Source organism: Panulirus ornatus, chromosome 19 (genome assembly GCF_036320965.1).
Source record: "Panulirus ornatus isolate Po-2019 chromosome 19, ASM3632096v1, whole genome shotgun sequence".
Taxonomy (NCBI): Eukaryota; Metazoa; Arthropoda; class Malacostraca; order Decapoda; family Palinuridae; genus Panulirus; species Panulirus ornatus.
The window spans coordinates 33,568,103-33,582,490 of NC_092242.1; positions in this window are offsets into that span (position 1 = coordinate 33,568,103).

The following is a 14,388-nucleotide window of genomic DNA, read 5'->3' on the forward strand; positions in this document are numbered from 1 at the left end:
CAATCACTTTCCTCTCTTCCGACACGTACACATGCCTTACACCCTCGATAAAAACTTTTCACTGCTTCTAACAACTTGCCTCCCACACGATATATTCTTAATACCTTCCACAGAGCATCTCTATCAACTCTATCATATGCCTTCTCTAGATCCATAAATGGTACACACACACATATATACATATATATATATATATATATATATATATATATATATATATATATATATATATATATATATATATATATATATATATATATATATATATATATATATATATATATATATGGTTGCGAGGCGTGGGCTATAGATAGAGTTGTGCGCAGGAGTTGGGCCATTTCTTTCGTCTGTTTCCTTGCGCTACCTCGCAAACGCGGGAGACAGCAACAAAGCAAAAAAAAAAAAAAAGAAATATATATATATATATATATATATATATATATATATATATATATATATATATATATATATATATATATATATATATATATATATATATATGTATATATATATACATATATATATATATATATATATATATATATATATATATATATATATATATATATATATATATATATATATATATATATATATATATATATATATATATATATATGCATATATATATACATAAATATATATATATATATATATATATATATATATATATATATATATATATATATATATATATATATATATATATATATATATATATATATATATATTTATATATATATATATGGTGCTTTGACAAGAAAATAGTGAAAGTGGAAAAAATGTAGCGTAGACTTGAAGCTTATTGATACAGTGGTTAAATTGATGAGAACTACTATTGACGTTTGTGTAAATAAATTAAACATTTCCTTTCCATAGCCAGAGGTTGAACCATTATGTGACATTCATTTTTTCATTTCATTTCAAGCTAGAAGTTTCAGTTTTCTAAATTGTTTCTTACATTTTTCACATGTATATATATGTATGTGTGTGTGTGTGTGTGTATATGTGCGTGTGTGTGTGTATGTGTGTGTATGTGTATATATATATATATATATATATATATATATATATATATATATATATATATATATGTATATTATCCCTGGGGATAGGGGTGAAAGAATACTTCCCACGCATTCCTCGCGTGTCGTAGAAAGCGACTAGAGGGGACGGGAGCGGGGGGCCAGAAATCCTCCCCTCGTATTTTTTTTAACTTTCTAAAATGGGAAACAGAAGAAGGAGTCACGCAGGGAGTGCTCATCCTCCTCGAAGGCTCAGATTGGGGTGCCTAAATGTGTGTGGATGTAACCAAGATGTGAAAAAAAGGAGAGATAGGTAGTATGTTTGAGGAAAGGAACCTGGATGTTTTGGCTCTGAGTGAAAGAAGCTCAAGGGTAAAGGGGAAGAGTGGTTTGGGAATGTCTGGGGAGTAAAGTCAGGGGTTAGTGAGAGGACAAGAGCAAGGGAAGGAGTAGCAGTACTCCTGAAACAGGAGTTGTGGAAGTATGTGATAGAATGTAAGAAAGTAAATTCTCGATTAATATGGGTAAAACTGAAAGTTGATGGAGAGAGATGGGTGATTATTGGTGCATATGCACCTGGGCATGAGAAGAAAGATCATGAGAGGCAAGTGTTTTGGGAGCAGCTGAATGAGTGCGTTAGTGGTTTTGATGCACGAGACCGGGTTATAGTGTTGGGTGATTTGAATGCAAAGGTGAGTAATGTGGCAGTTGAGGGAATAATTGGTATACATGGGGTGTTCAGTGTTGTAAATGGAAATGGTGAAGAGCTTGTAGATTTATGTGCTGAAAAAGGACTGATGATTGGGAATACCTGGTTTAAAAAGCGAGATATACATAAGTATACTTATGTAAGTAGGAGAGATGGCCAGAGAGCGTTATTGGATTACGTGTTAATTGACAGGCGCGCGAAAGAGAGACTTTTGGATGTTAATGTGCTGAGAGGTGCAACTGGAGGGATGTCTGATCATTATCTTGTGGAGGCTATGGTGAAGATTTGTATGGGTTTTCAGAAAAGAAGAGTGAATGTTGGGGTGAAGAGGGTGGTGAGAGTAAGTGAGTTTGGGAAGGAGACTTGTGTGAGGAAGTACCAGGAGAGACTGAGTACAGAATGGAAAAAGGTGAGAACAATGGAAGTAAGGGGAGTGGGGGAGGAATGGGATGTATTTAGGGAATCAGTGATGGATTGCGCAAAAGATGCTTGTGGCATGAGAAGAGTGGGAGGTGGGTTGATTAGAAAGGGTAGTGAGTGGTGGGATGAAGAAGTAAGAGTATTAGTGAAAGAGAAGAGAGAGGCATTTGGACGATTTTTGCAGGGAAAAAATGAAATTGAGTGGGAGACGTATAAAAGAAAGAGACAGGAGGTCAAGAGAAAGGTGCAAGAGGTGAAAAAAAGGGCAAATGAGAGTTGGGATGAGAGAATAGCATTAAATTTAATGGAGAATAAAAAGATGTTCTAGAAGGAGGTAAATAAAGTGCGTAAGACAAGGGAGCAAATGGGAACTTCAGTGAAGGGTGCAAATGGGGAGGTGATAACAAGTAGTGGTGATGTTAGAAGGAGATGGAGTGAGTATTTTGAAGGTTTGTTTAATGTATTTGATGATAGAGTGACAGATATAGGGTGTTTTGGTCGAGGTGGTGTGCAAAGTGCGAGGGTTAGGGAAAATGAGTTGGTAAACAGAGAAGAGGTAGTAAAAGCTTTGCGGAAGATGAATGCCGGCAAGGCAGCAGGTTTGGATGGTATTGCAGTGGAATTTATTAAAAAAGGGGGTGACTGTATTGTTGACTGGTTGGTAAGGTTATTTAATGTATGTATGACTCATGGTGAGGTGCCTGAGGATTGGCGGAATTCGTGCATAGTGCCATTGTACAAATGCAAAGGGATAAGAGTGAGTGCTCAAATTACAGAGGTATAAGTTTGTTGAGTATTCCTGGCAAATTATATGGGAGGGTATTGATTGAGAGGGTGAAGGCATGTACAGAGCATCAGATTGGGGAAGAGCAGTGTGGTTTCAGAAGTGGTAGAGGATGTGTGGATCAGGTGTTTGCTTTGAAGAATGTATGTGAGAAATACTTAGAAAAGCAAATGGATTTGTATGTAGCATTTATGGATCTGGAGAAGGCATATGACAGAGTTGATAGAGATGCTCTGTGGAAGGTATTAATAATATATGGTGTGGGAGGCAAGTTGTTAGAAGCAGTGAAAAGTTTTTATCGAGGATGTAAGGCATGTGTACGTGTAGGAAGAGAGGAAAGTGATTGGTTCTCAGTGAATGTAGGTTTGCGGCAGGGGTGTGTGATGTCTCCATGGTTGTTTAATTTGTTTATGGATGGGGTTGTTAGGGAGGTGAATGCAAGAGTTTTGGAAAGAGGGGCAAGTATGAAGTCTGTTGTGGATGAGAGAGCTTGGGAAGTGAGTCAGTTGTTGTTCGCTGATGATACAGCGCTGGTGGCTGATTCATGTGAGAAACTGCAGAAGCTGGTGACTGAGTTTGGTAAAGTGTGTGAATGAAGAAAGAGTAAATGTGAATAAGAGCAAGGTTATTACGTACAGTAGGGTTGAGGGTCAATTCAATTGGGAGGTGAGCTTGAATGGAGAAAAACTGGAGGAAGTGAAGTGTTTTAGATATCTGGGAGTGGATCTGTCAGCGGATGGAACCATGGAAGCGGAAGTGGATCATAGGGTGGGGGAGGGGGCGAAAATTCTGTGAGCCTTAAAGAATGTGTGGAAGTCGAGAACATTATCTCGGAAAGCAAAAGTGGGTATGTTTGAAGGAATAGTGGTTCCAACAATGTTGTATGGTTGCGAGGCGTGGACTATGGATAGAGTTGTGCGCAGGAGGATGGATGTGCTGGAAATGAGATGTTTGAGGACAATGTGTGGTGTGAGGTGGTTTGATCGAGTAAGTAACGTAAGGGTAAGAGAGATGTGTGGAAATAAAAAGAGCGTGGTTGAGAGAGCAGAAGAGGGTGTTTTGAAATGGTTTGGGCACATGGAGAGAATGAGTGAGGAAAGATTGACCAAGAGGATCTATGTGTCGGAGGTGGAGGGAACGAGGAGAAGAGGGAGACCAAATTGGAGGTGGAAAGATGGAGTGAAAAAGATTTTGTGTGATCGGGGCCTGAACATGCAGGAGGGTGAAAGGAGGGCAAAGAATAGAGTGGTATGGAGCGATGTGGTATAACGGGGTTGACGTGCTGTCAGTGGATTGAATCATGGCATGTGTATGGGGGTGGGTTGGGCCATTTCTTTCGTCTGTTTCCTTGCGCTACCTCGCAAACGCGGGAGACAGCGACAAAGCAAAAAAAAAAAAAAATATATATATATATATATATATATATATATATATATATATATATATATATATATATATATATATATATATATATATTTATATGACTATATATATATGTATATATATATATATATATATATATATATATATATATATATATATATATATATATATATATATATATATATATATATATATATATTTATATATATATATATATATACATATATATATAGATATATAAATATATATATATATATATATATATATATATATATATATATATATATATATATATATATATATATATATATATATATATATATATATATATATATATATATATATATATATATATATTTATATATCTATATATATATGTATATATATATATATATATATATATATATATATATATATATATATATATATATATATATATATATATATATATATATATATATATATATATATATATATATATATATATATATATATATATATATATATATATATATATATATATATATATATATATATATATATATATATATATATATATATATATATTTTTTTTTTCTTCTTTTTTTTTGCTTTGTCGCTGTCTCCCGCGTTTGCGAGGTAGCGCAAGGAAACAGCCAAAAGAAATGGCCCAACCCTCCCCCATACACATGTATATGCATACACGTCCACACACGCAAATATATATACCTACACAGCTTTCCATGGTTTACCCCAGATGCTTCACATGCCCTGATTCAATCGACTGACAGCACGTCAACCCCGGTATACCACATCGATCGAGTTCACTCTATTCCTTGCCTCCCTTTCACCCTTCAGCATGTTCAGGCCCCGATCACACAAAATCTTTTTCACTCCATCTTTCCACCTCCAATTTGGTCTCCCACTTCTCGTTCCCTCCACCTCCGACACATATATCCTCTTGGTCAATCTTTCTTCACTCATTCTCTCCATGTGCCCAAACCATTTCAAAACAACCTCTTCTGCTCTCTCAACCACGCTCTTTTTATTTCCACACATCTCTCTTACCCTTACATTACTTACTCGATCAAACCACCTCACACCATACATTGTACTCAAACATCTCATTTCCAGCACATCCATCCTCCTGCGCACAACTCTATCCATAGCTCACGCCTCGCAACCATACAACATTGTTGGAGCCACTATTCCTTCAAACATACCCATTTTTGCTTTCCGAGATAATGTTCTCGACTTCCACACATTCTTCAAGGCTCCCAGGATTTTCACCCCCTCCCGCACCCTATGATCCACTTCCGCTTCCATGGTTCCATCCGCTGCCAGATCCACTCCCAGATATCTAAAACACTTTACTTCCTCCAGTTTTTCTCCATTCAAACTTACCTCACAATTGACTTGACCCTCAACCCTACTCTACCTACTAACCTTGCTCTTATTCACATTTACTCTTAACTTTCTTCTTTCACACGCTTTACCAAACTCAGTCACCAGCTTCTGCAGTTTCTCACATGAATCAACCACCAGCGCTGTATCATCAGCTAACAACAACTGACTCACTTCCCAAGCTCTCTCATCCCCAACAGACTTCATACTTGCCCCTCTTTCCAAAACTCTTGCATTCACCTCCCTAACAACCCCATCCATAAAAAAATTAAACAACCATGGAGACATCACACACCCCTGCCGGAATCCTACATTCACTGAGAACCAATCACTTTCCTCTCTTCCTACACGTACACATGCCTTACATCCTCGATAAAAACTTTTCACTGCTTCTAACAACTTGCCTCCCACACCATATATTCTTAATACCTTCAAGAGAGCATCTCTATCAACTCTGTCATATGCCTTCTCCAGATCCATAAATGCTACATACAAATCCATTTGCTTTTCTAAGTATTTCTCACATACATTCTTCAAAGCAAACACCTGATCAACACATCCTCTACCACTTCTGAAACCACACTGCTCTTCCCAAATCTGATGCTCTGTACATGCCTTCACCCTCTCAATCAATTCCCTCCCATATAATTTCCCAGGAATACTCAACAAACTTATACCTCTGTAATTTGAACACTCACTCTTATCCCCTTTGCCTTTGTACAATGGCACTATGCACGCATTCCGCCAATACTCAGGCACCTCACCATGAGTCATACATACATTAAATAACCTTACCAACCAGTTAATAATACAGTCACCCCCTTTTTTAATAAATTCCACTCCAATACCATCCAAACCTGCTGCCTTGCCGGCTTTCATCTTCCGCAAAGCTTTTACTACTTCTCTTGTTTACCAAATCATTTTCCCTAACCCTCTCACTTTGCACACCACTTCGACCAAAACACCCTATATCTGCCACTCTATCATCAAACACATTCAACAAACCTTCAAAATACTCACTCTATCTCTTTCTCGCATCACCACTACTTGTTATCACCTCCCCATTTACAAATATATGTATATATATATATATATATATATATATATATATATATATATATATATATATATATATATATATATATATATATATATATATATATATATATATATATATATATACATATATATTTATATATATATATTATTATTATTATTATTATTATTATACTTTGTCGCTGTCTCCCGCCGTTTGCGAGGTAGCGCAAGGAAACAGACGAATGAAATGGCCCAACCCCCCCCCCCCCATACACATGTATATACATACGTCCACACACGCAAATATACATACCTACACAGCTTTCCATGGTTTACCCCAGACGCTTCACATGCCTTGCTTCAATCCACTGACAGCACGTCAACCCCGGTATACCACATCGCTCCAATTCACTCTATTCCTTGCCCTCCTTTCACCCTCCTGCATGTTCAGGCCCCGATCACACAAAATCTTTTTCACTCCATCTTTCCACCTCCAATTTGGTCTCCCTCTTCTCCTTGTTCCCTCCACCTCCGACACATATATCCTCTTGGTCAATCTTTCCTCACTCATCCTCTCCATGTGCCCAAACCACTTCAAAACACCCTCTTCTGCTCTCTCAACCACGCTCTTTTTATTTCCACACATCTCTCTTACCCTTACGTTATTCACTCGATCAAACCACCTCACACCACACATTGTCCTTAAACATCTCATTTCCAGCACATCCATCCTCCTGCGCACAACTCTATCCATAGCCCACGCCTCGCAACCATACAACATTGTTGGAACCACTATTCCTTCAAACATACCCATTTTTGCTTTCCGAGATAATGTTCTCGACTTCCACACATTCTTCAAGGCACCCAGGATTTTCGCCCCCTCTCCCACCCCTATGATCCACTTCCGCTTCCATGGTTCCATCCGCTGCCAGATCCACTCCCAGATATATATACATATATATATATATATATATATATATATATATATATATATATATATATATATATATATATATATATATATATATATATATATATATATATATATCTGGGGATAGAGGAGAAAAAATACTTCCCACGCATCCCTCACGTGTCGTAGAAGGCGACTAGAGGGGACGGGAGCGGGGGGCCAGAAACCTCCCCTCCTTGTATTTTAACTTTCTAAAATGAGAAACAGAAGAAGGAGTCACGCGGGGAGTGCTCATTCTCCTCTTAGGTTCAGATTGGGGTGTCTAAATGTGTGTGGATGTAATGAAGATGTGAAAAAAGGAGAGATAGGTAGTATGTTTGAGGAAAGGAACCTGGATGTTTTGGCTCTGAGTGAAACGAAACTTAAGGGTAAAGGGGAAGAGTGGTTTTGGAATGTCTTGGGAGTAAAGTCAGGGGTTAGTGAGAGGACAAGAGCAAGGGAAGGAGTAGCACTACTCCTGAATCAGGAGTTGTGGGAGTATGTGATAGAATGTAAGAAAGTAAATTCTAGATTAATAAGGGTAAAACTGAAAGTTGGTGGAGAGAGATGGGTGATAATTGGTGCATATGAACCTGGGCATAAGAAGAAAGATCATGAGAGGCAAGTGTTTTGGGAGCAGCTGAATGAGCGTGTTAGTGGTTTTGATGCATAAGACCGGGTTATAGTGATGGGTGATTTGAATGCAAAGGTAAGTAATGTGGCAGTTGAGGGAATAATTAGTATACATGGGGTGTTCAGTGTTGTAAATGGAAATGGTGAAGAGCTTGTAGATTTATGTGCTGAAAAAGTACTGGTGATTGGGAATACCTGGTTTATAAAGCGAGATATACATAAGTATACGTATGTAAGTAGGAGTGATGGCAAGAGCGTGTTATTGGATTACGTGTTAATTGACAGGCGCGCGAAAGAGAGACTTTTAGATGGTAATGTGTTGAGAGGCGCAACTGTAGGGATGTCTGATAATTATCTTGTGGAGGCGAAGGTGAAGGTTTGTATGGGTTTTCAGAAAAGAAGAGAGAATGTTGGGGGTGAAGAGGGTGGTGAGAGTAAGTGAGCTTGGGAAGGAGACTTGTGTATGGAAGTACCAGGAGAGACTGAGTACAGAATGGAAAAAGGTGAGAACAAAGGAGGTAAGGGCAGTGGGGGAGGAATGGGATGTATTTAGGGAATCAGTGATGGCTTGCGCAAAAGATGCTTATGGCATGAGAAGCGTGGGAGGTGGGCTGATTAGAAAGGGTAGGGAGTGGTGGGATGAAGAAGTTAGATTATTAGTGAAAGAGAAAAGAGAGGCATTTGGACGATTTTTGCAGGGAAAAAATGCAAATGAGTGGGAGATGTATAAAAGAAAGAGACAGGAGGTCAAGAGAAAGGTGCAAGAGGTGAAAAAGAGGGCAATGAGAGTTGGGGTGAGAGTATTATTAAATTTTAGGGAGAATAAAAAGATGGGAGCAAACTGGGAACTTCAGTGAAGGGGGCTAATGGGGAGGTGATAACAAGTAGTGGTGATGTGAGTAGGAGATGGAGTGAGTATTTTGAAGGTTTGTTGAATGTGTTTGATGATAGAGTGGCAGATATAGGTTGTTTTGGTCGAGGTGGTGTGCAAAGTGAGAGGGTTAGGTAAAATGATTTGGTAAACAGAGAAGAGGTAGTAAAAGCTTTGCGGAAGATGAAAGCCGGCAAGGCTGCATGTTTGGATGGTATTGCAGTGGAATTTATTAAAAAAGGGGGTGACTGTATTGTTGACTGGTTGGTAAGGTTATTTAATGTATGTATGATTCATGGTGTGGTGCCTGAGGATTGGCGGAATGCGTGCATAGTGCCATTGTACAAAGACAAAGGGGATAAGAGTGAGTGCTCAAATTACAGAGGTATAAGTTTGTTGAGTATTCCTGGTAAATTATATGGGAGGGTATTGATTGAGAGGGTGAAGGCATGTACAGAGCATCAGATTGGGGAAGAGCTGTGTGGTCTCAGAAGTGGTAGAGGATGTGTGGATCAAGTGTTTGCTTTGAAGAATGTATGTGAGAAATACTTAGAAAAGCAAGTGGATTTGTATGTAGCGTTTATGGATCTGGAGAAGGCATATGATAGAGTTCATAGAGATGCTCTGTGGAAGGTACTAAGAATATACGGTTTGGAAGAGAAGTTGTTAGGAAGTAGTGAAAAGTTTTTATGGAAGATGTAAGGTATGTGTACGTGTAGGAAGAGAGGAAAGTGATTGGTTCTCAGTGAATGTAGGTTTGCGGCAGGGGTGTGTGATGTCTCCATGGTTGTTTAATTTGTTTATGGATGGGGTTGTTAGGGAGGTGAATGCAAGAGTTTTGGAAAGAGGGGCAAGCTATGAAGTCTGTTGTGGATGAGAGAGCTTGGGAAGTGAGTCAGTTGTTGTTCGCTGATGATACAGCGCTGGTGGCTGATTCATGTAAGAAACTGCAGAAGCTGGTGACTGAGTTTGGTAAAGTGTGTGGAAGAAGAAAGTTAAGAGTAAATGTGAAAAAGAGCAAGGTTATTAGGTACAGTAGGGTTGAGGGTCAAGTTTATTGGGAGGTAAGTTTGAATGGAGAAAAACTGGAGTAAGTAAAGTGTTTTAGTAATCTGGGAGTGGATCTGGCAGCGGATGGAACCATTGAAGCGGAAGTGAATCATATGGTGGGGGAGGGGGCGAAAATTATGGGAGCCTTGAAGAATGTATGGAAGTCGAGAACATTATCTCGGAAAGCAAAAATGGTTATGTTTGAAGGAATAGTGGTTCCAACAATGTTACATGGTTGCGAGGCCTGGGCTATGGATAGAGTTGTGCGCAGTAGGGTGGATGTGCTGGAAATGAGATGTTTGAGGACAATATGTGGTGTGAGGTGGTTTGATCGAGTAAGTAATGTAAGGGTATGAGAGATGTGTGGAAATAAAGAGAGCGTGGTTGAGAGAGCAGAAGAGGGTGTTTTGAAATGGTTTGGGCACATGGAGAGAATGAGTGAGGAAAGATTGACCAAGACGATATATGTGTCTGAGGCGGAGGGAACGAAGAGAAGTGGTAGACCAAAGTGGAGGTGGAAAGATGAAGTGAAAAAGAATTTGAGTGATCGGGGCCTGAACATGCAGGAGGGTGATAGGCGGGCAAGGAATATAGTGAATTGGATCGATGTGGTATACAGGGGTCGACTTGCTGTCAATGGATTGAATCAGGGCATGTGAAGCGTCTGGGATAAACCATGGAAAGTTTTGTGGCGCCTGGATGCGGAAAGGGAGCTAAGGTTTCGGGCGTTATTGCATGACAGCTAGAGACTGAGTGTGAACGAATGGGGGCCTTTGTTGTCTTTTCCTAGCGCTACCTCGCACACATGAGGGGGGAGGGGGATGTTATTCCATGTGTGGCGAGGTGGCGATGGGAATGAATAAAGGCAGACAGTCAGAATTATGTGCTTGTGAATATATGTAGTTGTCTGTGAGTGTATATATATGTGTACATTGAGATGTATGGGTATGTATATTTGCGTGTGTGGACGTGTATGTATATACATGTGTATGGGGGTGAGTTGGGCCATTTCTTTCGTGTTTCCCTGCAAACGCGGGAGACAGCGACAAAGCAAATATATATATATATATATATATATATATATATATATATATATATATATATATATATATATATATATATATATATATATATATATATATATATATATATATATATATATATATATATATATATATATATATATATATACCTATATATATATATATATATATATATATATATATATATATATATATATATATATATATAATATATATATATATATATATATATATATATATATATATATATATATATATATATATATATATATATATATATATATATATCCCTGGGGATAGGGGATTAAGAATACTTCCCACGAATTCCTCACGTGTCGTAGAACGCGACTAAAGGGGACGTGAGCGGGGGGCCAGAAACCCTCCCCCTCTTGAATTTTAACGTTCTAAAAGGAAACAGAAGAAGGGGTCACGCGAGGAGTGCTCATCCTCCTCGAAGGCTCAGATTGGGGTGTCTAAATGTGTGTGGATGTAACCAAGATGAGAAAAAAGGAGAGATAGGTAGTATGTTTGAGGAAAGGAACCTGGATGCTTTGGCTCTGAGTGAAAAGAAGCTAAAGGGTAAAGGGGAAGTGGTTTGGGAATGTCTTGGGAGTAAAGTAAGGGTTAGTGAGAAGATAAGAGCAAGGGAAGGAGTAGCACTACTCCTGAATCAGGAGTTGTGGGAGTATGTGATAGAGTGTAAGAAAGTAAATTTTAGATTGATATGGGTAAAACTGAAAGTGGATGGAGAGAGATGGGTGATTATTGGTGCATATGCACCTGAGCATGAGAAGAAAGATCATGAGAGGCAAGTGTTTTGGGAGGAGCTGAATGAGTGTGTTAGTGGTTTTGATGAACAAGACCGGGTTAGAGTGATTGGTGATTTGAATGCAAAGGTGAGTAATGTGGCAGTTGAGGGAATAATTGGTATACATGGAGTGTTCAGTGTTGTAAATGGAAATGGTGAAGAGCTTGTAGATCTATGTGCTGAAAAAGGACTGGTGATTGGGAATACCTGGTTTAAAAAGCGAGATATACATAAGTATACGTACGTAAGTAGGAGAGATGGCCAGAGAGCGTTATTGGATTACGTGTTAATTGACAGGCGCGCGAAAGAGAGACTTTTGGATGATAATGTGCTGAGAGGTGCAACTGGAGGGATGTCTGATCATTATCTTGTGGAGGCTAAGGTGAAGATTTGTATGGGTTTTCAGAAAAGAAGAGTGAATGTTGGGGTGAAGAGGGTGGTGAGAGTAAGTGAGCTTGGGAAGGAGACTTGTGTGAGGAAGTACCAGGAGAGACCGAGTACAGAATGGATAAAGGTGAGAACAATGGAAGTAAAGGGAGTGGGGAAGGAATGGGATGTATTTAGGGAATCAGTGATGGAGTGCGCAAAAGATGCTTGTGACATGAGAAGCGTGGGAGGTGGGTTGATTAGAAAGGGTAGTGAGTGGTGGGATGAAGAAGTAAGATTGTTAGTGAAAGAGAAGAGAGAGGCATTTGGACGATATTTGCAGGGAAAAATGCAAATGAGTGGGAGATGTATAAAGGAAAGAGATAGGAGGTCAAGAGAAAGGTGCAAGAGTTGAAAAAGAGGGCAAATGAGAGTTGGGGTGAGAGAGTATCATTAAATTTAATGGAGAATAAAAAGATGTTCTGGAAGGAGGTAAATAAAGTGCGTAAGACAATGGAGCAAATGGGAACTTCAGTTAAGGGAGCTAATGGGGAGGTGATAACAAGTAGTGGTGATGTGAGAAGGAGATGGAGTGAGTATTTTGAAGGTTTGTTGAATGTGTTTGATGATAGAGTGGCAGATATAGGGTGTTTTGGTCGAGGTGGTGTGCAAAGTGACAGGGTGACGGAAAATGATTTGGTAAACAGAGAAGAGGTGGTAAAAGCTTTGCGGAAGATGAAAGCTGGCTAGGCAGCGGGTTTGGATGGTATTGCAGTGGAATCTATTAAAAGAGGGGGTGACTGTATTGTTGACTGGTTGGTAAGGTTATTTAATGTATGTATGACTCATGGTGAGGTGCCTGAGGATTGGCGGAATGCGTGCATAGTGCCATTGTACAAATGCAAGGGGATAAGAGTGAGTGCTCAAATTACAGAGGTATAAGTTTGTTGAGTATTCCTGGTAAATTATATGGGAGGGTATTGATTGAGAGGGCGAAGGCATGTACAGAGCATCAGATTGGGGAAGAGCAGTGTGGTTTCAGAAGTGGTAGAGGATGTGTGGATCAGGTGTTTGCTTTGAAGAATGTATGTGAGAAATACTTAGAAAAGCAAATGGATTTGTATGTAGCATTTATGGATCTGGAGAAGGCATATGATAGAGTTGATAGCGATGCTCTGTGGAAGGTTTTAAGACTATATGATGAGGGAGGCAAGTTGTTAGAAGCAGTGAAAAGTTTTTATCGAGGATGTAAGGCATGTGTACGTGTAGGAAGAGAGGAAAGTGATTGGTTCTCAGTGAATGTAGGTTTGCGGCAGGGGTGTGTGATGTCTCCATGGTTGTTTAATTTGTTTATGGATGGGGTTGTTAGGAGCGTGTTAGCAAGAGTTTTGGAAAGAGGGCAAAGTATGATCTGTTGTGGTATGAGAGAGTTGGGAAGTGTGTCAGTTGTTGTTCGCTGTGATACAGCGCTGGTGGCTGATTGTTCATGTGAGAAACTTGCAGAAGCTGGAGAAATGAGTTTGGTAAGTGTGTGAATGAAGGAAAGAGTAAATGTGAATAAGAGCACGGTATTACGTACGTGGGGTTTTGAGGGTCAATTTCAATTGCGGGAGGTGGGAGCTTGAATGGAGAGGGGAAAAACTGGAGGGTGTAAGTGAAAAGTAGATATTGAAGTTTTAGATTTCATGGAATGTGGTTGTCAGCGGATGGAACCATGGAAGCGGAAGTGGATCATTAGGGGTGGGGGAGGGGGCGAAAATTCTGTGAGCCTTAAAAGAATGTGTGGGAAAAGTCGAGAAACTTATCTCGGAAAGGAAAGCAAAAGTGGGTTTGTGTTTGTGAAGGAATATAGTGGGAATAATGTTTTAAATAGGAATAGTGGTTCATCAATGTTGTTTATGGTTTGCGTAGGCGTGGGTTATGGAT